The 22,932-nt window shown below is 50.2% G+C and overlaps 1 long non-coding RNA gene and 4 other non-coding genes across 7 annotated transcripts; 2 read left to right on the plus strand and 3 right to left on the minus strand.

Annotated features, from left to right (window-relative positions):
• Nucleotides 1-3,760: 3,760 nt before the first annotated feature.
• Nucleotides 3,761-3,832, minus strand: TRNAQ-CUG (transfer RNA glutamine (anticodon CUG)). The gene has a single exon. It is a non-coding gene; the product is annotated as a tRNA-Gln (tRNA).
• Nucleotides 3,833-6,646: 2,814 nt separating this feature from the next.
• Nucleotides 6,647-6,719, plus strand: TRNAF-AAA (transfer RNA phenylalanine (anticodon AAA)). The gene has a single exon. It is a non-coding gene; the product is annotated as a tRNA-Phe (tRNA).
• A 4,305-nt stretch (nt 6,720-11,024) lies between these two features.
• Nucleotides 11,025-22,588, minus strand: LOC127041582 (uncharacterized). 3 transcript variants are annotated; one of them, XR_007771676.1, is made up of 4 exons: nt 22,076-22,588; nt 21,780-21,980; nt 21,440-21,570; nt 11,025-11,125 (listed from the first exon to the last, which is right to left on the minus strand). It is a non-coding gene; the product is annotated as an uncharacterized LOC127041582 (long non-coding RNA). The 3 variants fall into 3 exon arrangements; XR_007771674.1 differs by lacking the exon at nt 11,025-11,125 and having other exon boundaries at nt 21,175-21,570; XR_007771675.1 differs by lacking the exon at nt 11,025-11,125 and having other exon boundaries at nt 21,175-21,570; nt 21,723-21,980.
• TRNAK-UUU (transfer RNA lysine (anticodon UUU)) lies at nt 12,081-12,153 on the minus strand. The gene has a single exon. It is a non-coding gene; the product is annotated as a tRNA-Lys (tRNA).
• On the plus strand, nt 15,208-15,289 carry TRNAS-AGA (transfer RNA serine (anticodon AGA)). The gene has a single exon. It is a non-coding gene; the product is annotated as a tRNA-Ser (tRNA).
• Nucleotides 22,589-22,932: the final 344 nt, after the last annotated feature.

A 22,932-nucleotide genomic window follows, 5' to 3' on the forward strand; every position in this document is an offset into this window, starting at 1 on the left:
ATTTAACGCTGCACCCGTCCACACTACACTGCTCTTTATATCAATTTAAAGGTCTCTTTAAATCGATTTCTGTACTCCCAGAAAATGAGAGGAGTAACGCTAAAATCGATATTACTATATCGGATTAGGATTAGTGTGGACGCAAATTGACGTTATTGGCCTCATTATTTTACAGTAGCTACCCACAGTGCACCGCTCCAGAAATCGACGCTAGCCTCGGACCATGGACGCACACCACCGAATTCATGTGCCTAGTGTGGAGGCTCACAATCGACTTTATAATATCTGTTTTATAAGATCGGTTTAAGCTAATTCGAATTTATCCTGTAGTGTAGATGTAGCCTCAGTCCCCCACTAAAGGAGAAGAGTCTGATGCCACCCCTGCTGGTCACTGAGTGTCACTGCTGCTCCATGGGAAACATGCTCTGTGCCTTACCCAGATTGGTGGGAAACACATTCTGTGCCTTACCGTGACTGGTCCGTGGGTGTCACTGCTCGTAGAGTGCAGACACACGCTGTGCATTACGCCACCTGACCAGTGGGTGTCACTGCTGTATCAAGGGAAACACCTTCTGTGCATTACCCTGAATGACCACGAGGTGTCACTGCTGCTCCAAGGGAGACATAAGAACGGCCAGACTGGTTCAGACGCAAAGTCCATCTAGCCCAGTATCCTCCTGTCTTCTGACAGTGGCCAGTGCCAGGTGCCCCAGAGGGACTGAACAGAGCAGGGAATCATCAAGTGATCCGTCCCCTATTGCCCATTCCCAGCTTCTGGCAAACAGAGGCTACAGGCACCATCCCTGCCCACCCTGGCTAATAGCCCTTGATGGACCTATCCACTGTAAACTAATCTAGTTCTTTTTTGAACCCTGTTTTAGTCTTGGCCTTCACAACATGCTCTTGCAAGGAGTTCCACAGGTTAACTATGCAACTGCCCTGAGTTTACCCCTCCCTCCCCTGGCCAGGTTGTACATGGAAAAGAGGATGAGGATGAGGAGAGCCATGATGTGTCTATCAGTTACTGGTGCCTCAGTTTCCTCTAGGCAGCAGTGCTGCAGGCTCCTTTGGTCTGTGCCCATGCAACTGTGTCTGGGGAAGGAGGAGTAAAGGCTCATGCTTCCCAGCCCCACGCCCCACCCCTAGCAGCTGGGGAATCCAGGCCAAATGTAACCCTGGTAGCTGGGTCGGGATATGCCTGGGCTGGGGTAGGGCTGGGGAGGAATTGAGAGGGAGACAGACTCACCTGCTGTGAGGGAAGATCCTCCCATTCCCTGCCAACTCCCTTCAGTCCTTGCAGCACAGCACCCCCTAGCATTTCTTTCTCTGTCATGGGAGCAGTCTGCTGCTTGCTTCTCCCTTAGCATCATCTCTCCCCATCCTGGAGCACTGGCATTGCCCATCCTGTGCAAACAAGCAGGCCCCAGTGTGCCCCGTGGCACTGCCCTGCAATTGTGGGGGCAGCTGTTGGATGGAGCCATATCAAAATATGGGGGTGGGCAAGGCTGGGGACCAGGACTCCTGGGTTCTCCCCTCAAATGTGGGAGGGGAGTGGAGATTAGGGGGTAGAGTGGGGGAGGGGCAGGGCTGGGATCCAGGGATACTGCTTTTTCTGGTTTTCTCCACCTACTGCAGCTGCCTTGGTCCTTTCAATGTGTTTCTTGTTCCATATTCATTTGCTGACTTGTGTAACTCACCCCAGAGGTAGCTGCATCTCAGTGTTGGGTGAGGCACCCTTGGCTGCATCACCTCCTAACCACATCTCTCTCCCCCTTCGGGTGACCCTGCAGCACTCAGCAAACATCCACAAGATCATGGGGCACTTTGAGCATTGGGCTGGCAGGGGCCAGGCCCCCAGCCCTCCCTCCAGAGAATGGGACTCAGCACTCCCTACTTTTTACAGGGATTAAAAAGGGGCAAAGGGGGGCAAATCAGAGGAGTGGGTGGCCAGGGTCTGAGCAGGGGGTGGAAATTGACTGGTCAGGGGGTCAAGCAGCTGGAGGCAGAGTTAGGAGAGAGACTAAAGGCAAAGTCAGGGAGGGGGGAAGGAGCCAGAGTTAAGCCCAGAGGGAGGTGCTACCAGAGGGTTAAACCCTGGCACAGGCAGGGGCAGAGGGGTAACAGTGATCCCGGTGGGCTGAGACTCCAGTGTTTGCAAACATGGGTGGGGGGAGCAGAGGGATTTTTTACTTCCCCTCTCACAGGCAGCACCTCTCAGCATGGGCTTCCCAGGGCTGGGCTCTTAAAGGCACAGGCATCCCACTGCCTAGACACTGCAGCTCCTCTCTGATGTAACCAACTGAGGTGCTGCAGTAGGAGACTCAATTCAGTGAAACTGGGCATTCCCTATACGCCCCCCAATCAGGGGGCTGTGCATCCCCTTCCCCGAATTTCCCCAACAGCCCCTCCCTCAGTGGTCAGGTAGTTACACGCAGAGTTGCCAATGTTGTCATTGGTTGCAAATTTGAATGGAAATAGAAACGTTAACACACTTTAAAAGCAGATACAACATATGAAAACTACTTGTACCTGAGAAAGTAAAATAGGTATGGAAAGTCTGGACAAAGCCAGGTTTCCTCACCCAGCTGTTGTGTTTGCTGACAATGTCGGTGCATTGGCTTCGGCAGTGTTGGCCAACCTTAGAATTTCAAATGATGATTTGTAAGCGACGTGTGAATGAGCTCTCCCCTGGCAGCTACTGATGACCAGGTTTGAGAGGAGGCTTTGGGACCAGACTGTATTTACATGAACTCACCTACACTGCTGAGGTATCCAGCGGACAGAGCTGGGCTGCCTCTGCTCTAGGTGCCCGGAGGAGGGAAGGTGTGTGGGGCTCCAGTCTGGGAGTCTTCCTCCTGCCAAGCCCTGACTGTTAATCCCAGCCCTGTCACTCCTTTCTTCAAGCGCCATATGGGCCAGAGGAAAAGTGTGGTAGGAAGCAAGGGCCAAGCTTGTGAACATCAGGTGCACCAGCAAGAATCCCAACTATCAAGGTAACAAGTTCTAGAGCCCTAACCCATTGTGGCCATCCCAGCCAAAAACCTGGCTCTAGGAGGTGTGAGACACCCAGCAGGAGGGGAAAGATTCACTCTTACACAGCTGGAGACAGGGAAGTTAAGCTCTGGAGTGTTACCATAAGCATCGGTGGCAAGTTTGTAGAAATTTTGGTGGTGCCCAGAACCTGTCCCCAAACTCCACCCCCACCTGCCTAAGGCTCTGGGAGGGGATTTAGGCCGGAGGTCTGGGCTTCAGATCCTGGGCTGGGGATTAGGGTGCAGGGTTTAGTAGGCTTTAGGATGGAGTTTGGGTGCTGGGTGCAGGCTCCGGCAAGGTTGTAGGAAGGGGTGAGAGGTGCAGGCTCTGGGGGTGGGAAGGAGTGCACCCTCTGGGAGGGAGCATAGGGCTGAGGATGAGGGATTCATGATGCAGGAGGGGCTCAGGACTGGGGCAGAGTATCAGGGTTCAGAGGGAGCTCAGGGTTGGGGGTGTTGGAGAGGCTCAGGGCAGCCTGCACTAGGACTCTGGGGCAGCAGTTCTACCCAGAATCCCTCTACTCCAGCAACAGGAGCAGGCAGGAGACAGGCCCCTGCTGCTTTTTGTCAGGCAGGGACGCACCACAGCAGGGGGAGGGGTGCCAGGGCTCAGGGGAAGAGACCCAACTCCAAATATTGCTGGAGCAGGGCCCCCAGCCCTGAATATTCCTGGAGCCCAAGCACCACAAATGTATATAACCTGCCGCCTATGACCACAAGCCAACACAAGGTCCCACTGAGATTTGAACTCAGATTACAGGATTCAGAGTCCTGAGTGCTGCCCATTACACCATGGGACCAGCTTGTGCTGCCTTCTCTGCACATTGGTGAATCTCATGGGGCTGGCTTGTGTAAGGGGGCTCTTGGCTCTATACTAAAACTTAGTGTGTGTTTGGGGTGGGGGTTGGTTGGCTAGTTCCCAGCACCAATAGAAGGGGGAAGGATCAATGGGAAATCAGGACCCTGAGACTGACAGTCCCCAGGGACAATGGGGAGAGGCCAAAGCTCCAAGTTAGCTGCACTGACAGGCCAGGCAGTGTAATGAGGGAGTCACCAGACCAGGGGGTCCCATCCTCCATGTGAGCTGGAACTGCCTGGGTGAGAGTGGGGCAGAGCTAAGGAGAGAGCAGGAGCCCGAGAAGAGCAGGGGAGCAGATCTGTGCAGGTGTAGTGCCAGAAACTGCTACATGTAGGAATTTGCAACCTGTAGCAGTTACTGATACCTGAGGTTGTTCTTATTTGCTGACTTATCCTAACTGGCTAAAACTTGACAGTGGTTTCTCTAGCAAAGGCCAGTCCCTCGCCCCTTGGTCCAGACTTCCTCCTTTATATCAGGCTAGGGTGACCAGATGTCAAAGATGAAATATCAGGACATGGGGGGCGGAGCAAAAAAAAAAACCAGAGGGCCGCCCCGCCGCCAAGCGGCAGTGGCACAGCCCCATCTCCAACCAACTCTCGGCTCTGACCCCCGATACACCCCCAGCTCCCCCATCCCCTCACTCCTGGGCCCAGCCTGGGCTCCGAGCTCTGCAGCCGAGCCATGATCTGGGCCCTTCCTGCAGCTCCCGGGCAAGGGGTGAACCAGGCAGCTCCCGGCAGGAGCGTGTCAGCCCCACGTGTGTCTCTGCCCCCCGCCCACCTGGGCCCTGCCTGCTCCGCGCTGCCCCCAGCCCCATTGCGCTGCCCCGCAGGCTGCAGGGCTGGAGCAGCTTCCGCGCTGCACTCCCGGCCATGGGCATGGCCTGTGTGCAAACCTGGGAGGGAGGAAGAATGCTGTGTGCTTGGGAAAGAGGCAGAGCCAGGGCAAGGATTTGGGGAGGGATCCAATGGGGCAGTGAGGGGGTGGGGCTGGGGGCAGGGCCAGGGCCAGGATTTGGGGATGGATCCAATGGGGGAATGAGGGGGCGGAGTTGGGGGGGGGCAAGTATCCCTGCAGACTATGCCTGTGTGTCGGAGAAGAGGACAAAGTTATTTGTTTGTCCAGGGTCCCGACCAAACATCGGTCGGGACGCGGGACAAACAAGCAAATATCAGGACAGTCCCGATAAAATCAGGACGTCTGGTCACCCTACATCAGGCTTCAAGTTGAGAATCATTTCCCATTCCCGCTCTGCAGGAGGGGAGACTTTTAAACTCTCTGTCTGTGTGACTGCACATGGCTAAGCAAAGAGAACAAACCCCAATCCCCCCCGTGCTTTGGGAGCCAGGTTTGTGGTGGGAATTTTGTGGTTCAGATGACTTCACACCTGGGCATTGTGATTTTTTACCAGTTTCTCTGCCATTGGGGCATTTTTGTGTTCACAGCTGTGATGGCCGAGTGGTTAAGATGTGGGAGTTGAAATCCAGTAGGGTTCCCCTGCGCAGGTTTAAAGCCTGTGTTTTAGCCAGTCTCTAATCCCGGCAGCACCTCTGTACAACCCCCTGAGACACTCTCAATTCTCTCCCCACCCCAAGTAAATCCTGTTCTGCTCCTTTCATAGAGATCCCTGGGGCACCACCTCACACTGTGACCCTGAGGGGTCAGGCAAACTCTCAGCACCTGAAGCCTCTGGCACTCACCTGATGCCCCATAGATCAGCCATAGCCCTGGTTCTGCTCCTCTCTCTAGAGTGCGAAAAGAGCCAAGTCAGCGACTCCATGGGAGCTATGGGGCTGCAGAACCAACAGAGAAAAAATAGGTGCTCAGCGCCCATTGACAGCCAGCTCCTCCTCCACACTACAGGCCTTGCTGACAAGCTCCTCCTCTTCCCTTTCAGTGCCTCTCACTTGCCAGTGATCAGCTGTTCAGTGGGGTGCAGGAGGCACTGGGTGGGGAGGGGAAGGAGCAGGGACAGGAAGAACTGGGGGTGGGAGAGGAATGGGTCAGGAAGGTGCAGGAAGGGAAGAGATGGGACAGGATGGGGTGGGGACTTGGGGGAAGGGGTGTAGTGCGGGTCAGGGCCTGGGGAGGAAAGGGGGGGATTTGTCCCATACCCCAGACCCCTCTAGGGCCGGCCCTGAAGGGAAGCACTGACTATTACAGTGGTAATAAAACTGACCAGCATTGCGGGGGAGGCTGAGGGAGATCCGCACTCATCAGGTCTCTTCTCTCCCCCAGGGTGAGCCAGACACTGCTCTCTCCTGACTCTCACTCTGGCAGCTGGACGCCAAGGGACCATATACCCACAGGAAGTTCATTGAGTGTCCCTGTGGTGCTGGGGGGGCTGGTGCTTCTGCTGGCTCTGGGGCTGGCAGGGGGGTTGATGTCTGCACACTCGCAGCTGCCAGGCCGGAGGGGGCACTTGGGACCTTACCAGACTGGCTCAGTGAAGACGGGGGGTTGACAGAGCAATACAGACGCTCTCCAGAGCACGGAGCCGCATCCGCCCATGCAGCCAGGCAATGAGCATTTCCCACAGCCTGGAGCCGAGGGGGAGGCAGCAGCTGCTGTTCCAGCTCCTGAGGGACAGGCCCTGTCAGCCAACAGACACTTCTTACTCACCTCAGCTAATGGTGCCGGGTTCCTCCAGTGGGGGTGTGGAGCAGCCGTTTGTTTTCCTGTCCCTTTTGTGTGCAACTGCTGACAAAAACATTCCAGATAGGGAAGCAACTGGCCAAAATGTTTTCACGCAGGTGCCAAAGTAGCTCAGTTGGGTGAGCGTTAAACCAAAGCTCTAAAGGTCCTTGGTTCAATCCCTGGGTTTGGCAGGCCTTGTCATCCCTCTTTCTGCAGGGGATGTTTTCTGGGAGCACAGCAGTGCCTGCACCCAATGTGAGTTCCTGAGCTTGGGCTCTGCAGTAGGAAAACAGAGAACAGTCTTCTGCCCCTAGATGGCCCACCTGACCTTTAATAATGAGACCTGTCTTTCCCAACATGGTAGGAAGAAAGTGAGGCAGGGTAGCCCTCAGGAATGGTGCCAGAGGGCTGCTGGGCAGTGACAGGCAGGGATTGGGGATGGAAGCTCCTCTGTGCAGCTGAGCAATGGCAGTACCAGGGAAGGGGCATCTGTTAAACTGACCCAGCACACCTCTCCTCCTCTGGGCACCTAGAGCAGAAGCAGCTGGTGCTGATGGCTCCAAGGGCAGGCTTAAAAGCCACAGAGCAACTGAGGTCAGAGCTAGAGGAGGGCAGGACCATGCCTTTGTGTGGCCTTCAGACAGGCACAAAAACACTTAGCCAGGCTCCTCCCTGCCATGCCAAACAGCCACTGAAGGTAACCAGCATGCGGGGCAGCTGCTGATGCTCTGTGGATAACATCATAAATTGGTAGGAAAGCAGGGCCAGCCCCCATGGTGAGGCCTTTGACTGGTCCCACTCAAGGTGCTCACTTTTGCAGTGGGGCAGGAGATTTTACCCCAAGAGGCTTTTCCCAAGCTGGCGAGAAGCAGAGAAACACCCAGGCTCCGAAGACGCTATATAGTAAGTACCCTCCAGCACAGGGTCAGGTGCACACGCCAGCCCGGGCAGTCACCCACTTTCTTTGACAAGTCAGGAATGGCAAAGGCTAGACTGGAACCACCTGGGTCTCATGTCCCAGCCTTTGTGACACCCAACCCCCAACTCCTTCCCGGGGCTCTAGCTGAAGCCAGAGCATTGGCCTGAGCAGCCAAGAAGAGGTTCCAACCCTGAAGGGAACAGGACTTTCAGCACAATGGTAAAACTGCAGAAACAGAACCACACAGGGACTCCAACCCTCAATCTTTTGATCCACACTCAGATACCTTATCCATTAGGCCACATGAGGGTTCCTTATGACTTTTTTTGCCTCTCTTTTGCCTACCTGCTCGCTCTTGTGGTGAATGGTGAAGATGGTTTCAACAAGCCCAGGCAGCTCAGTTGGTAAAGCATCAGGCTCTTAATCTGAAGGTTCAAGCCCCTTTCTGGGTGCTCAGGTTTTAAGTGGCCTTGTGTGCCAGGAGCCAAATGATTCCTGGTGCTGTCCACCAGCCACATGCAGATTCCCAGAATCCATGGCCATTTCCTGGAAAGGTTCCTTTCCTCAGGAATCAGGAGAGAGGCCACATCCACAGGAGCAGGCCTAGAACAAGCAGTCTCTGGCTGGCAGGAAGCGCTGTGGGGCCAGGTGCTGAGAAAGCTCAGAGGGAGACCAGCAGAGATGAGGGGAAGAGAGACAGAGAAGCAATGAGTACAGAGGGCAAGTGTACAGGGGGTTCAGGTCCGGCTATTGTGGGGAACTTCCCTGGTTTATACATGACCCTGGTGCAATTGGCCAGAGAAAGGATCTCAGTCCCCACTCCCTTACCAGAGGCCTGCCTGACCCCAAGGATGCTCTTTCTACTCTCATGTGTGGCAGAGTCCTCATAACCCCAACAAGGCTGGGCCCAGGAATCCTGCTGAGAAACCAATACTAGTCTGGCAGGGGAATTTGGTTTGAATGTATTATTAGTATTCTCTTCTGATTTCTGAATCAGTTCAGCTCAGTCTTTGTCCTCCAGGTGTGTTTCCAGCTGTTGAGTTATGGGGGAGAGAGGCCAAATCATGGTGTCTCTACCCTTCTTTCATATTTTCTTCCAGCTTGTTAGGAAGCTCCTTTGCTAGGATGTGAATCAAGCAGTGTCCATCCTCACAAGGCAGACTTGTACAAACCATATGATCATTATATGAGAGTGGTGAATATGGGGCTTCCAGGGTGCTGCTTTGAGCACAGCGTGCCGCACCTGGGCTTCCATTGCAATGGAGACGTACCCTTAGAGTCCATCTCTCCTGGGATAAAGATGGCAGCAGGGCTGGCCTGGCTCATCTGACTTGGGCTCATGGACGTAAAGCTGAGGGGCTAAAAACTGTGGTGCAGATATTTGTGTTCACACTGAAGCCTGGGTTCAAAAACTCCCACCCCTCGTGGGGCCTCAGAGGTTGGGCTCAAGCCCATATGTCTGCACTGTAATTTTATAGAGGTTTGGAGGGAGTTTAGCAAGTGGAAATAGTAAAACTGCATTGAGGGGAGTGGACCACTGACCTATCAGCTCTTAACACTCAAACTTTTAGTAACTCTATTATCAGTGCGTGTGCGTGTAATTTAAACCATAGGTCCATCTAGTTCTGAATCTTGTCTTCTATCAGTAGCAAATGCCAGGTGCCCCAAAAGCCACTCCCCAAGGCACCACTGGGAGTTGAATCCAGGATCTCCTCTTTACAAAACAGGTACTTTAACCACCTAAGCCATGGTACCTGCTGTTACTTAAAGCACCGTGTCTGCCCACACCTGACTGTCTGCCAATCCCCACTGGGTCCTGACAAATGTTGCTCGTGTTTGGCTTCTGTAAAGCAGAAGAGCAGGTGAAGTTTTGCTCCCAAGATGTGTGTGTGATTCTTTGGACAGATCTACACTACAAAATTAGGTTGGTGTAATTACGTTACTTAGGCTGGCAATGCAGTATATCAACCTAATCCCAGGGCAGATAGCGGCTCAGCTCTCAGAACTTTCTGGAACTATGAAAGGGGAGGGGCCCAGCCTCTGTAGCAGGAATGCAGGGCAGGTGAGTTCACAGTGGGCATTATGGGATACTGATGGAGGCCAGTTATGGTGATATAATGAACAGCAGCATTTACACTGACAATTTGTCACTTTAAGTTTGCTGCACAAAGCTCTAGGCCTCTCATTGAGGTGGTTTTATTTTGTCACCAGAACAGGGCAGTTTTGTTGCCAGACATGGCATTGCAGTGTGTGCACCAGCCAAAAGCTGCTGACCAAGGGAGCGTTGTGTGTTTTTCACACACCTGAGCAATACAATGATGCTGAAATAACTTTGTAGTGCAGACCTGGCCAAAGAATCACACACACACACACAGAGCTTGCAAGGAAAAGCTCACCTGCTTCTCTGCTTTGGAGAATCCAAACACAAGCAAAGCTTGTCAGGCCCCAGTGGGGATGGCAGGGAGTCAGGTGTGGGCAGACACTGTGCTTCAACCACAGGTGGGAACCGTGGCTTAGCTGGTTAAAACCCCTGTCTTGAAAGCAGGAGATCCTGGGTTCAACTCCCAGTGGTGCCTTGTTGATTAACTCTTGAGGCACCTGCTATTGGCTACTGCCAATGGACAAAACACAGAGCTTGATGGGCCTTTGGTCTAGCCCAGTATGGCAGTTTAAATTATACTCACAGGAACTGATAACAGAATTACTGAAAGTTTGGGAGTTAAGAGCTGATAGGTCAGTGGTCCAGCCTGTCATAGATGAGCCCCTCCCTCTGGGACAGGGGCAGGTCTGGGCTCTCACACCAGTTGCTCATTGTGGCTGTCAGAATCTGTGAGCAGCTCATTTAGTTTGCACCAAGGGTTGAGCCCTGCTTCATGCACCGTGAGAATGAAAATCCTAAACCACCCTTTGAAATAACGAATGCAGCAGGACGTGTTATTGTCACTGCCCCAAAGCAGATAGACAATGGAGAAATGCCACTGAGTCCAGCGTATTACTCCACTGCCATTTTACCTTTTTTGCTTGCTAAACTCCCTCCCAACCTTGAGGGCTCCCAGAGCCCAATATTGAGCTTGAGCTGAGATGTCTACAGTGCAAATTTACCACCCCATGGCCAAAACCCTCAGGAGCCTGAGCTGGCACAGGACAGCCTTGGGTGTTTCATTGCAGTGTGGACATAGCCGAGCATTATGTCTACACTGCCATTAACACACCCAAGTCACTATTCTCAAACCCTGAGTCAGTTGATTCAGGCTTGTGGGGCTTGTCCTGCAGGGTTATAAAATTACAGTGTAGACACTTGAGCTTCAGCCCAGCCTCCGAGACCCCACAAGGAGTGAGGGTTTCCAAGCCTGGGCTCCAGTCTGATCCCCAGGAGCCCAAATCAGATCATCCAGGTAAGCGGGATTTTATCACAGTATAGATGCCCTCTTAGGATATGTCTACATTGCAATGTAAGCCTAGGGTTAGCAGAAGTCATGTCAGCAGCCCCAGCACATAAACATAAACCACGAGGAAAAGACCCACCCCCAAATAAGCTGGGCAGTGTCCTTATCCCTACCTTTTGTAGGTCCAGCAACCAAAAGTCCTTAAATATGAGCCCCCCCGTTACTCCACTCACAGCTGTTGTCCTTAGTCAGTGCAAGCCCAGAGGTGCCTCTGTAGAGTTCACCTGCCATCCTGAGTGGAAAAGAGGGAAAATAAGAAGGCACTGTACATCACTGTCTTGTCTAGGAACTCACTCATCCCTCCACTGCCACCCTGTCCTAAAGTTGATTTAACACCTAAATTTTAGTATTGGGACCCCAGCCCACTTGGTCCTGGAACCCTTGTCCCCTGCCTACCAAGTGCTATTGAATTGAGAGTGAGTCCCTCAATGGGCTTCTGCCAAGCACAGCTGTGCTGCCCTTGATTCACACAACAAGGATAACAACTCTTTCTTTCTCCTGTCCCAATAACAAGGAGACTGGGAATCCAACACGAGCCAAAAGTGATCATTTTGGCAAGCAATGCAACATATTTCCAACGCACTGTAAAATCCACATGCAGACTCATACATGAAACCTTGCAAGAAAATCTTCCTGAGGGAGTCTGAAGCACCTGCTGCTGGAGGGAAGGAGGGAGCCATGGTTTGGGATTGAGGGGCACTGGGAATAGGAGGGGTCTGTGCGTTGGGATTGAGGGGCACTGGAAATAGGAGGGGGCTGTGGGTTGGGATAGAGGAGAAGGGTGAAGAGGAGTAGGCTCTGGTTGGGAGTGAGGAGCAGTGTGCATAGGAGGGGCAGTGGATTGGGACTGAGGATCACTGGGAGCAGAGGGGACATGGGTTTAGGCTGAAGAGCATCATCATTTGGGGATCCAGCAGGATAAAGGAAGGCCGCAGGTGATTCTAATTCCTTAGAGATATTCTGTTTTGTTTTCTGTGTGTGCGTGTGCATGCAGGGGAGGAACATGCTGTGTGCCCAGAGGCCTTTATTCCTCCAGGCTGCAAGGACAGTAAGGATGTTAGGAAGTTGCCCCTTCAAACCCACACACACAAAGGCCCTTCTTAGGAAAGGCACAGTCTTGAAGAGAAAAAGTAACACCAAAGAGGACATCAGAAGAACAATGTTTAAAGATATAGTGAGTAGTTTATTACCTGACCAGGGACTTGAACCCTGGACCCTCAGATTAAAAGTCTGACTCTCTACCAGCTGAGTTAGCCAGGCTCACAATAGAAAAAGTACAAGTTATGCAGAGGAGAAACTGGTCAAGAAAAAGGGAAATGGATACAATATGGGAAACCTGCTACTCTGTCTCTCTTCCCAGTCCTGGCTTGGCCTGGTAATAGTGCAGGTTAAAAAGACAGGGAAATATTGGCATCTATCAGCCTTTCATAGCTGTACAAGACTCAGGCACAGTACAGAGGTGCCCATCTGCAAGTGCCGAATGGTTGGATTGGCTAATGCAGCTTGTAAACGTGCAGGGCACACTGGGATATACAGCCAAGTATCCATCACATCATTATTTCAGAGGGATAATGATGGGAAGGTTCACAATTGACTCAGTAGTTGAATACAAAGGTGCACATTTGGCGGTTACATTGGGAAATTCTGGCTCCTTCTCAGGTTCAGGTTGGCCACCTCGGTCTAGATGTAGAAGTTACAACATTGAAACTTGAAAGAGGGACCAATTTCCCCATCATTTCCCACCTTTACATCCAAACATGACGACTTTCTGAATGAACCTGCCTCGTTCAGCCAGAAGATCTTGGGGTGGGTGTAGGAGTCACTGGATAAAATTCTCTGGACTCTGTTCTGAATCAGGTCAGAGCAGAGGTACCTAGTGATCTAGTCTGGCTGTAAAATCTAAATATCAACCCCAAATATGGTGTGAAATTACTCCTCAGGAATGGCTGTTCCCCACCCAGACCCCCCAAGGAAGGGGGCTTTTGAGGAAGGAAAGAAGAAAGATATCCTTCTTTCCCTGCAGGAACTGGGCTCTTCACTTTGGACAGAAAGGAGGGGAAGGAAATGGCCACATGAGGGCAGTGGAACCTAAGAAATGAAACACAACAGGCTTCTGTGCACATTGATTCTGCAGAGTGAACGAACCTGACTCCTGTATCATGAAAAGCCAAAAAGCCATTTCTTTGTACGACAGGGAGAAAAGAGTTCCAATCATTCCTGCCCATTTACTTTTGAATTATTTTGCATTATAAAGAAAATTGTAACAAAATTAGTCTGAACTTGAGCTGCCTGTTATTAAAAGCCTGTTCCCCAATTCAGTTCCAACTGCCCTGCAAGAAACACCCCCAGGTCCCTGCTCACCCCAGGAAGAGGAAAAAGAGAACCCCCCACTGGACACTGTCCTTGGCTCCAGGCTGCTGTCCCAGGGTGTGTGTGGGGACTGATTGTTTGCTGCTGAGGAGGGAGCCAGTAGAGGCCTCTGGTGCTCTGCTCCTAGCATCTGCCCAGCCCAGGCTGTCCTCTGCCCCAGCTGCTGCTCCCAGCCTGCTCTAGAGTCAAACAAGCAGGGCTCCCAGGGGAACAGAGGCTGGGACAGGGCAGCAGCCTGGGTTGGGCTGGGAAGGTGCTAGGAGTTCTCGTTCCCTGAGAACTGGCCCGGCTCCCTCTCAATAGCAAACAAACCAATTCCACATCCCCTCCCCAGGAAAATCAGCCTGAAGCCAAGGGCAGCAGGGGACGATTGCCTTTAGTTCCCACCAAGGCAGGAGAGAACCCAGGGCCTTTCTAGCAGAGCTTATGGAACTGACGTGGGGAAACCAGCCTTTAATAACAGGCAGCTCAAGTTGAAACTAAGTGTTTTTAATGATTTCTACAACATTAAATAACCCTTCAATTGTAGTGTCATCATCCATAAAATTGCTTCAGTCTTACAGGTTCTCAAGTACAAAACTAAACATCTCTTCAAATCCAAGGAAGTGGAGATCAGTCAATCTTCAGAGTCATCCCACATAAAAGAATCATGTTGTAGTACATACTGGCCCCATCATGTGACCATCGCTTTTCCCTCCTCTCTGTTAAAAGTTTTAATATTTTGCACAGAAACTTTCTTCCCTCAGGAGAGACCTGGGAAGCAGGGCTGCCAGCCAGACAAACACCTTTAAGAGGAAGCGTAATCTGTCAAAAAATGATCTCCCTCCTTCAGTTCAGTAACACTCTGAAATGTTACTTATCAGGGCAGAGCCGGAGGATTGAAAGCAGCTACATCAAGCCTCTGTGTAGCTAGCAGGAATGAACACAAACACTCCCTTGTATCTGAAGAGATGTTTAGTTTTACTCTTGGTAAACTACAAGGCTAAAGGGAAAGATGATGGTGGTGTCAGATATAAAGAGTGAAACATAAAACAATCATCATAGTTATGCCCATAGCAACTGTAAATATTTCTAAATTCTTCTTATTATCATCAGTGTATTATTTTCTCTGTCATCCAGACATTGACTAGACCTTGACCAAGAAATTTGGATCTTGACAAAATAATCAACTACCTCTCGTTAAGGTAGTGGACTTGACACCCACTCGGGTGTCTCCACGCAGGTTCAAGTACTAACAACAGTGGCACCTTACACCCATAGCTTTTAATCAGGACAATACATTGATACAAATTCCTGTTAAATCATTTCTCAGCCAGAGTCGATCGCCCACATTCCTTAAGACACTGGGCCACCATGTGGACGTTTCATTTCCCTCCTCAATTTCACACAGAGGCACAATTTCCTTTGCACAGATCCAATAACAGTAAAACCTCCCTGTGTCTCTGGTCTGAGCCAGGGCTCTCGATTGCAGTGAACCCTTCTCTCCTGCAATGGCAATGGTCAGACAGAGGGGACGTGGTCACCTGCATCCCTGCCAGGGAGATATTGGCTCGGCTCTTTCTTTCTGCTGCTGTTGTTAGTCCATGAACATCAGGGATGGAATGCAAGGCAGAGCTCACACACCAATCCCCTGAAACATTTCAGTGCCCCAGAGAAATCCTGCCCCCGGCTATTGGAATGATATGGTAGAGATTCGAATAGGAAAGGGACTGTCTGAATTGTCAATGTGAGGAATGAACAACAATCTACAGCAATGTCGTTAGCCACAAACACACTAATCATGTTCCAACTGGAAGGAAAATGGGCAGGAACTCTTGCTATTCACCATGGACACACTTACACTAATGCACAGCCGTGAGTGTGCTGGGGAAGGTGGTCTGAGCCATTTGAAGTGACAATTCTGTGAGAACAGAATTATCATATAGGGCAGCAGCTGTTTGTCAAGTAGTTGTGGCCGAGTGGTTAAGGCGATGGACTAGAAATTCATTGGGGTATCCTCACGCAGGTTCGAATCCTACCAACTACGGAAGCATTAGTGTGTTGTCATTGCTGCTGTCTTAGTGCCTGACCATCCATGGAGCCAGATCTGGTCTCCCTTTGAGGCTGGCTGTGCTTAAAATACTGCTGTAGCATTGTGGAGTAGACAGCTGCTACAGTGAGGGGAGGGGTTTTCCGTCCCTGTAATAGCTGCGTTGTCAAAACAATCTTTCCTTTCATTTAGCACTATCTAACCCTGGCTTAGGTCAGCTTAATTATACTGGTTCTGGGGGGTTTCACACCCTGAAAGACGTACTTGTTACAGGGTTTGTCCCATCACCCTCCCATTCCCTGGTCTTTCTCACGTGACCAGAGAGCAGCAATGCATGAAGCTCAAAGGTGCAAACAATTCAATGTTTATTGGGGTAAACTTCCAGCAAGCAATGATTCCAGTTTCCTTCCTCAGTATCCCCCTTCCCAGCTCTGACACCACAGAGGCTTGCCTGTGTCTCTGTTCCCATTCCGTGTTCCTATTCCCCCCCTTAGCAAAACATAATTCCAATTCCCCTACCCCAATTCCCATTCGCATTCCCCCCCCTTACTTCCTGATTGACCGCAGACTATATAGTAAAACTTGAGTTCTGCTTAGCTCTATCTTAACCAATCATTTTACTGACCAATCCTAACATATTGTAACATGATTATCTAACCAATTATACCCCACCACCTTAATTGGTTTACGCAAAACAAATTAATTATACAGCAGACAGAAACAGTTACAGAACCAGACAGAGATTATACAGACAAGCAATAGGAAAGTGGGGACTACAGTGACAGAACAACAAAAAAATGAGGATTTCACACCCCAGCTGTTGGTAAGTGAGTTGTTCCCAGATAGGATGCTATCATAGTAGAGGTTGTGGGTGCTGGTTGCTTAACTGTCTGGCGCACAGGGCAGGATTTTGAGGTTCATCATTACTCTCTCAGAATGCCAGCACCCATCTTTTGTTCACTTAAAAAGTGAACAGGGAGATTCCAACACTGCAGAACTCATGGAGCTCCAGGAAACATGTAACTTTAGGTCCGGGTGAGTGTATCTAAAAATCAGCTGTGCTGTAGAAGGTCTCTAGGAGTTGAAAGAGATGTGCCATCGTGACTTCCCTAAAGAGTTCATCAACTATTAATGAAAACTAGGGTTGATAAGTCACCTTCTTTGTAGTATCAGGATGGTGGACTGGTCTAAAATGCTAACTATAAGTTTCTTTTTTTCCAATCCATTGGGTGTTCTGGTCTCTGCATGGAGACGTGATTTCAAATCCCACCCCTGACATGACCATTTAATTCTATCTGCAGAAAATGGCCTCACTTCAATCTCCTTTGCAACAATAGAACACCATTTGCTTAGCTTTTCTCTTCCAGTAGTTGTGAGAGAAGCTCCAAACCAGGGGGAAACAGGGCCTGTTCTCTCGACTCATCAGTTTTTGTCTTCCTTCATTCCAAGCCATTTCCTCAGATACATCCATATTTCCCACACTTTTATGAAACTTTAGAGTCATCATTTAATTGCCACACAACTGTACTTATGAAGTAAAGTGAAACACAATATTTTTTGGATATTCTTGCAGAAGAGTTTTGTTTTCTGACCTGGACTTGAACAGGGGCTACCCGAGGGGGACAATTCTACTCCCTTTTATTTGCTCATCGAAAAAACATAAGTTTGTGGTGCCCTTTGTTTCCATGTTCTTCAAACACCTGTCGGGGTGGCCAAGGGAGACTTGGTCCTGACTCTCAGGGTCCCTCCCTGCCCTACCTTTCTATATGATTCTGTTGTGTGGGTTTGCGCTGTGTCGTTGTTCCACGCTGAGCTGTTTTGCACAGTGAACCTTTGCACTCTGATGCATTTTTTCGTGTTGTATGGTTTTTGCACTGGCTTGTGTTGCACTGGTTTGAGCTGAGCTCTTTTGCAGTGTGTCATTTTGCCCCATGGGGCGTTCATTTGCATGGTGCTGAATTGTCAGGCTTTGCACTCCTACATGTTGTCACTTTGTGCTGCGGAATGTCAGTTCACGCTGAATTGTTAGATGTTAGATTGGGGTGTTTCCACTTTTGTTGTTGTTTATATTGTATTGCGATGGCATCGAATTATAGAGCTGTATGGCTGTAAGGGCCCTGGAGAGGTCATGAAATCCAGCCCTCTCTGCTGAAGCAGAGCCAAGCAGAGACGATGCATTGGGGGCATGTGGGACCAAGTGCCCAGACCAGTCGGCCCAGGCAGGGAGCAGAAGGAGGGAACCAGAGCCAGAGCAGGTTGTCTATGGGACCAAGTATATGCAGAGTATCCTTAACAGAGGTTTGTTCAACCTGTTCTTAAAAGCCTCCTAGGACAGAGACTCCACAGACACCCTTGGGAGCCTATTCCAGAGCTTAACTACCCTCAGAATTAGAAAGCTGTTCCAAATATCTAACGTGAATCTCTCTGGCTGCAGATTAAGTCCATTACTTCTTGTCCTACCATCAGTGGACATGGAGACCAAATGATAATTGTCCTATTTATAAAGACCAAACTTTTCCTTCTGCAATCATCCGTTAACTGGTTATTATCCCCTCTTCTTGCCTGGGGTACAATGGAAGAGGAGAAAATACTCTCTTAACATAGGATGCAAATGTCAGTTTGTTCTCTCTTCATGTTTTAGTGAAGCTCAGAGAGAAGAAGAAACATGACCTGCCAAAGAGCACAGAGAGTTTGTTTCCTTTTGATCTGTGACTATTAGCAGAAGAGTGACACCTAAGGGCTGTCGCTATCACCCACCGTGGGGCTTGAATTTATGATGGCGGGATTAAGAGCATCATGCTCTACCAACAGAGCTAGCTAGATTTAAAGTCAGTCAACTGCCCAGTCGCCGTGTAGAAGGTGCCCTATAAGAACATAAGAACGGCCATACCGGGTCAGACCAAAGGTCCATCTAGCCCAGTATCTGTTTACCAACAGTGGTCAATGCCGGGTGCCCCAGAGGGAGTGAAGCTAATAGGCAGTGATCAAGTGATCTCTCTCCTGCCATCCGTCTCCATCCTCTGATGAACAGAAGCTAGGGACACCATTTTTTTACCCTTCCTGGCTAATAGCCATTTATGGACCTAGCTACCATGAATTTATCCAGTTCCCTTTTAAACATTGTTATAGTCCCGGCCTTCACAACCTCCTCAGGTAAGGAGTTCCACAAGTTGACTGTGCACTGTGTGAAGAAGAACTTCTTTTTATTTGTTTTAAACCTGCTACCTATTAATTTCATTTGGTGGCCCCTAGGTCTTATATTATGGGATCAAGTAAATAACTTTTCCTTATTCACTTTCTCCACACCACTCATGATTTTATATACCTCTATCATATCCCCTCTTAGTCTTCTCTTTTTCCAAGCTGAAAATTTCTAGTCTCTTTAATCTCTCCTCATATGGGACCCATTCCAAACCCGTAATCATTTTAGTTGCCCTTCTCTGAACCTTTTCTAATGCCAGTATATCTTTTTTGAAAAGAGGAGACCACATCTGTACACAGTATTCAAGATGTGGGTGTACCATGGATTTATATAAAGGCAGTAAGATATTCTCTATCTTATTCTCCTTTTTTTAATGATTCCTAACATTGCTCTTTTGACTGCTGCTGCACTCTGCATGGTAGTCTTCAGAGAACTATCCATGATGACTCCAAGATCTCTTTCCTGATTATTTATAGCTAAATTAGCCTCCATCATATTGTATGTGTAGTTGAGGGTATTTTTTCCAGTGTGCATTACTTGACATTTATCCACATTAAATTTCATTTGCCATTTTGTTGCCCAATCACAGTTTTGTGATACGTCTCTGAAGTTCTTCACTGTCTGCTTTGGTCTTAACTATCTTGAGCAGTTTAGTATCATCTGCAAACTTTGCCACCTCCGTTTACCTCTTTCTCCAGATCATTTATGAATAAATTGAATAAGAGTGGTCCTAGGACTGACCATTGGGGAACATCACTAGTTACCCCTCTCCATTCTGAACACACCGATGGGCGAACCTGGAGAGAGAGGTGGCAGCCCTTCGATAGGTCAGCTGGTAGAGCAAATGACTAGAGCCGGCACTCAGGAAGTCATCCTGACGTCGCCCTTCTGACTCCCACTTGAAGGAGAGCTTCTTTTTCTTCCCCTTGCTGACAAAGAGCAAGAGAAGAAAGAAAGGTCAGGTGCTTCCAATACTGGGCTCTGGGCCCCCTCAAAGCTGCAAGGGAGTTTAGCAAGCAAAAAAGGTAAAACCGCAATGAAGTATTACCCTGGACTCAATGGCATTTCTCCATTGGTCTGTCTGCTTTGGGGCAGGGACAATAACACGTCCTGCTACATTCGTTATTTCAAAGGGCGGTTTAGGATTTTCATTCTCATACACTGTGCACAAAGCAGGACTTAACACTCAGTGTAACCTAAATGAGCAGCCCACAGATTCTGGCAGCCACAAAGAGCATTTGGTGTGAGAGCCCAGACCTGCCCATGCCCCTGCCCCAGGGGGTCATGCACAACCTACCAGCTGCTAACTCCTAAACTTTCAGTAACTCTATTATCAGTGCCTGGAGTGTAATTTAAACCATAAGAAAAACCACACTGGGCTAGACCAAAGGACCATCTAGCTCTGAATCTTCTCTTCTGACAGGTGCCAAGAGCAGGTGCCCCAAAAGCCACTCAACAAGGCACCACTGAGAGTTATTATCCCTGCCCCAAAAGCAGAAAGACCAGTGGAGAACTGACATGACTCCAGGGTAATACTTCACTGCGGTTTTACCATTTCCACTTGCTAAACTCCCTCCCAAACTTCTGGGCTCCTAGAGCAGGGTACTGAGCCTGAGATGTGCCACGTACACTGCAACTTTACAGAAGAAGCCACATTACGCTGATAACTCCAACACAGGCCTGCCCTGGATGTTTCATTGCACTGGAGACGTACCCTAACATTATGTCTACACTGCCGTTAACACACCCAGAGCAGCTGTCTCAAAGCCCGGGTCAGCTGACTCAGGCTTATGCGGCGGGGACTGCAAGACTATAAAATGACAGTGCAGACATATTGACTTGAGCCCAACCTCTGAGACCCCACGAGGGGCGATGGTTTCTGAACTCAGATTTCAGTGTGAACACAAATATCTGCACCACAGTTTTTAGCCTCTCAGCCTTAGCATAATGAGCCCAAATCAGATGACCCAGGCCAGTCATCCTGCCATCTTTATCCCGGGAGAGATAGACTCTAAGGGCACGTTCCCATTGCAATGTAAGCCCAGGGGTGGCAAGCTGTGCTCAAAGCAGCACCCAGCACTCTCATATAGTGATGATATGTTTTGAACAAAGTCTGCCTGGTGAGGGATCATTTCAAAAATCTTGAACTGTTCATCTGTTGAACATTAATGTCTTCTTGCATTCTATGTGTTCACATTGGTTTGGGAAGTTATGAAGTTTGCTCTGTGTGCATTACAGAAATATGTTATGAGGTTGGGAAATGCCCCCCACCAGCCTTTCAGGTGCAAAAATGGAGGAGCCAGACTCCCTGCTGGCCCATTGAAGGTATCCACACTCCCAAGGACTATTCCAGGAACCATGTACAATGCAGACTTCTCTGAGATAGCGCAGAGACAATGGACAGTGCTTGACTCATGTCGTAGCAAAGGTACTTTCTAGCAAGTTGGAAGAAACTATGAAAGGGAAGTAGAGACATTATGAATTGGCCTCTCTCCCCCACAACTCAATAGCTGGAAACACATCTGGAGGACAAAGACTGAAATGAGATAAATCAGAAGAGAATAACAATAATACATTCAAATCAAAGTCCTCAAACAGACTGGTATTGGTTTTTCAGCAGAAAATTTTCAGTTTGGGGAATTTTCATGACAGGTGTTCATGAAAGGAGAGAGAAAGAGTTTGAGTGAAAGTTGGCCAACACAGACAGAGAAACCTAGGAGGATGAAAGAAATTCACAACAGGGAGTCACCCTCATGGATCCAACTTTCTGCTAGGGAGCACACACCACTCCTGGCCAGAGAGATGATCAGCTCTCGCAAATGGCAACATCATCTCCCCTGAAGCCACAGCTAGTCCGGAAACCCACACCCAGGTAACGGGAAGTCCCTGCCTGGAGCCAGTAGGGCTGTGACCAGAGCCCTTCCCAAACCAGATACACATCTCACCGACAGGGATGGTTACTCTTGTCCCAGTTGGGGAGCTCTTGCCTGGCATCAACAGGATTCACGCTGTCACTGCTCTTGATCACTTTCCATCTCACCTCAGGGCTGGACTCCGTCCCCATGACTTCTTTTCCCTTGGTATGAAACACAACACAAGAGGAAAAGAAAAAGAAATGGTGGTAAGGTTCCTCTTCTCGCTACTCCCGCACCCCAGGGCTTCGGCTTCAACCCTCCTCCCATTCTGTCATTACAGCTACAATTAGAAATCTGAGCCCAGGGCTCACACCTGCTTGTCTCCCCAATCCTAGGCCCTGTCCAGCATGTCTCCCTCCACAGAAGTTACCTGGTCTCATCTTAGACTCCATCTTCATATTGCTCTTCTCCTTCCCAGAGCTCCTGCTCTGCTCCTCAGACCTGTCTGTCCTCAGCTCTGCAGGCAGAGGGGAAGGGGCATGATGGGAACACACACGCCCCATTCCAGACACCACACAGCATCCACAGGGCTACCAAAACACCTCATCTTCGGCCAAAACCACACCTCACCCTGAGGGAGTAAAAAGCCTTTGTGAGCACAGCACACACAAGACAGGAAAAGATTAACACCCACACCCAGCCCAGCCAAAGTGGGAGCTTCCTCACCTTCCTGGCCACAGGTCCATGGGGCTCATGGATGGAGAAGTCTGCTGGGCTGTGGGGGTCCCTGAAGAACTAGCTCAGCATGTAAATGAGTGGGATGTATGTGGGGGCCTGACTGTGGGCTGGGGTGTCCAGGAGGACCTGAGGGAAGGGAATAGGAGGATTAGGGATAGAGAAGAGTGGCGTTACCAAGGAGCATTGTGGGAATGTGGGATTTAGAGAGCCCAGAGTGGATGGGTGTCGGCGGGTTGGACAACCCCACAGTGGTTGAAAAGGGGAACCTGGCAGGTTTGGGTGTAGCAGAGATTGAAGATGAGGAACCTCACACCCTGGGGAAGGACTGGGGGAGTGGGAGGATGGGAAAGTGGGGCCCAGCAATGAGAAATGGGTTGGAGGCAATTAGGGGTGGGGCGCTGAGGATGGGGATGGGGGGGAGGCAGAGGAAGGGGGGGCGGGGTGCTGAGGACGGGAAGGAGGATGTGGGGGGTGGGGCGAGAGGCGGTAGGTGTCGAGGTGCTGAGGGTGGGGGGGGGAGGAGGAGGTCAGGGAGAAAGGAAAGGCCAGGCAGAGTGTACACGATGGGGGAGGGGATGCTGGGGGCTGAGGGATCCCCACAGATGGGGGTGGGGCTGGCGAGAGGGTCACAACAGATGAGAGGACACTGAGGGGGCAGGTTGTGGGTGCTTGAATGGGCTGCTGGGGCCCTACAGAGGGAGAGGAGGGGGCGGTGCTGGCAGGAGAGTCACAGCGGATGGGGGGGACACTGGAGGGCAGGTTGGGGAGGTTGAAGGCCCCGTGGCCCCAGGCTGCTGCTTGTGGGGCTGCTGCCAGGCAGCTCAGCCCCCCTCGTTGCCCCCCCA

The sequence above is a fragment of the Gopherus flavomarginatus genome (genome assembly GCF_025201925.1).
Source record: "Gopherus flavomarginatus isolate rGopFla2 chromosome 13 unlocalized genomic scaffold, rGopFla2.mat.asm SUPER_13_unloc_3, whole genome shotgun sequence".
NCBI lineage: Eukaryota > Metazoa > Chordata > Testudines > Testudinidae > Gopherus > Gopherus flavomarginatus.